We start from the raw sequence: 3210 nt of genomic DNA on the forward strand, positions 1-3210 counted from the left end.
GTGCGTGCGTGCGTGCGTGCGTGCGTGCGTGCGTGCGTGCGTGCGTGTGTGTGCGTGCGTGTCTGTGTGTGCAAGTACTTGCCTGTGTACGTGTGTGTGTGCGTGCGCGTCCGTCCGTGTGTGTGTGTCTATGTCTATGTGTGTTATTACGTGTGCATATTGTGTGTGTGGAGTGTTTTGAATATGGGTATGTCTGTCTTCTGTGTTTTCACCTTTTTCTTGTTTTTACAGGTATAACTTTAATTGTTTTGCTTATAGTCAATATGTCTTATTTACAGCTGCTTTGTAACAATGGAAATTGTAAAAAGCGCTATATAAATAAAGTTGAGTTGAGAGACTGCGCTGTTAGTTGCGCCGAATTGGCCCAACCAGCCATGGTTTCCGGAGTTGGTAGAGATGCTGACGGCTCCCCCATGGCCGATCCCCTTACGGAGACATCTCTTGTCGCAGGTGAGCGGCTCGGTGTGGCACCCCAGGCCAGAGCTATGGAACCTGCATGTTTGGCAGGTCAGCGCGAGGAGCAGCTGCTGAACGTTTCCCAATGAGTTTTGGAGACGATCGCGGAAGCGAGAGCCCCGTCGACCAGACGTCTGTACAGTTTGAAATGGCAAGTTTTCGTTTCATGGTGTAAGACGAGAAAAGAGGATGCAGCTCGCTATGACGTATCGGTCATTCTGTCTTTTCTGCAGGATTATCTAGATGCGGGGTACATGCCATCCATGCTGAAGGTGTTTGTGGCTGCTATTTCTGCCTTTCATCTGCCCATCGATGGCCGAGCAGTCAGAAAGCATCATCTCGTCGCTGGATTCTTAAGAGGGGCACGGCGGTTGCGCCCGTTTCACCCCAACTTGATGCCAGTTTGGGAGTTATCCTTGGTGCTTAATGCACTCTCTGGACCGCCCTTTGAGCCGCTTCGTATGGCAGAGTTGAAAGTGCTCTCATTCAAGCCGGCACTTTTACTCGCAGTAGCGTGTGGTAAGAGAGTGGGCGATTTACATGCACTGTCTACAAACACTGCGTGTTTGGAGTTCGGTAAGGATGACTGTATGGTCAGGCTGTAGCCTAGACGAGGATATGTGCCTAAAGTGCGTTCTACTTCGTATAGAGTGCAGGTCATTACGCTGCAGGCATTTGCTCCTCAGGATTCGGTGCCGGTGCTGCATCCACTTTGCCCAGTCCGTGCTCTACGGATTTATCTGGACAGGACTAGTCATTTCAGAATGAAAGAGCAGCTGTTTGTCTGTTTCGGGGGCCACTCCAAAGGGCTGCCGGTATCGAAGCAGCGGCTATCACATTGGATCCTAGAGGCTATTGAGTTGGTGTACGCATCTAAGAAAGAGCCCTGTCCGTGGGGAGTATGCGCCCACTCTACGAGGAAGGTCGCTTCATCTTGGGCTTGGGCAAAAGGTATGTCGATTCAGGACATTTGTCTGGCAGCAGGGTGGTCTTCGCGATACACTTTTGCCAGATTTTACAACCTTGAGATTCCATCATTTGCACCGCATGTTCTGTCTGTGCAGTGATATGTCTTGGTATTGGCTGTTACCAGCGCTTGTTCACGCCCCTCGATGAGCGGAGTGGTTTCGACTAGGTCCGGTATGCTGTGTAATAAGCAGCTCCTTTGCGCATTTGGACTACACCGACCAAGGTAAGTGCACTATTGATTTTAGTATGTTATCCCTTGGTTACAAGCGATATATGACACACATGTACAGGGCTCCAGCGGTGCTGCGTCCAGTAAGGAGTGGTGGATACTATTATCATGCTTAGTCCCGCTCAGGTTGAGCTGGAGGGCATTTGTTATCCCCGGGGAAAAGCAGTCAACGTGCTCGACGCTATCGTCTGGCTCTTTAGGCTGTTTTATGGAGGTGGGATACAACACAGCGGGATTTTAAGCATTCCCCTAGAGTAGCAACGCAATGTAGAGTGACCGACTTGAAAGGGAACGTCTCCGGTTACATATGTCACCTCGTTTCCATGAAAGGAGGGAACAAGACATTGCGTACGCTGCTGTGTTGTAATTCTCAGGGTCTTATCCATGTTCATTCAGTCGAAAGATTCTGAGTCAATGCCGCTCTGTGCCAGCCTATATAGAGGGTGGCTCCGCCCCTAGCTCGGCGCTTGAGCATCATTGGCCGGAAAAATTTACCGGCGCGATGCAATAAGGATTTAGTATTTGAGGAAGGAGGGGGAAACCCCTTAGCATAGCAATGCAATGTCTCGTTCCCTCCTTTCAGGGAACCGAAGTTACATACATAACCGGAGACGTTTCCAGGAAACGTGTCATTCAACCCGGAAACCGTAGTAAAACATTTAGCACCGGTTTGAGCTTGAACATGCCCCAGGTGTCCAACTTGACTGCTCCTTTTTCAACTCCTCCCTCTACTGCAAGCGGCTAATCTCGCAGATCGGTCTGCAAAGCGCCGCATGAGCTCGAACAAGAATATGATATTGTTGTTATGACGTACCATGCACTCTCTCAGGTCTCGTCTTTGTTCCCGCCCCCTCGTCTCCTCGTAATTGATTGTTAATGATTTCATGCCCTACACCTGTCCCCCTCTTGATTTGGTTCCCTATTTAATGCCCCTGTGTCTTCTGTCTTGTGCTGGATCATTTTGCTTTGTTTGTTCCTTGGCACCCTCCCAGTTTGTATGGCTGTGTTAATCTAGTTTAGTTATTTGTAGTTAATGGCTAGTGTTGTATTTAGTCTTATCTAGTTTAGTGTAATTAGTCTACATTCTTGTTTACCCTTCATGTTTACACCCTTGTTCTGTTGCTTTACACCCTCGTGGGTTTTTGTTTTGTATTTATATTAAATACGTTTTTTGTTAACCCCTCACCTGCTGTCTGCGTCTTTTGCCTTGCACTCACTGTTCCTGACAGTATTCCTTTAAGGTATACATTTTTATGAATATATGTGATTCCTGGGAATTTAACCTGTGCCATGACCTTTGTGTTCCATCCCATATTTCATTCATATTTTCATTACAATTATGGAGTGCTGACCACTGAGCAACATCTTTAACCCCATTTGTCATTTATGCACCTCTGTAAAGAATTCTAAAGAATTGAAACTGCTCTTTTTCCTGCGACTGAACCTGTCAGTCTCTCACACTCTGTCTAAGGCGCTGTTTACACCTGGAATTACGATTTTGGTTGATCGGATCACAAGTGGCTGACACTAAATACAGGTGTAAACAGGGTCTAAAA

The sequence above is a fragment of the Triplophysa rosa genome, linkage group LG15 (assembly GCF_024868665.1).
Source record: "Triplophysa rosa linkage group LG15, Trosa_1v2, whole genome shotgun sequence".
In the NCBI taxonomy this organism is placed as follows: Eukaryota; Metazoa; Chordata; class Actinopteri; order Cypriniformes; family Nemacheilidae; genus Triplophysa; species Triplophysa rosa.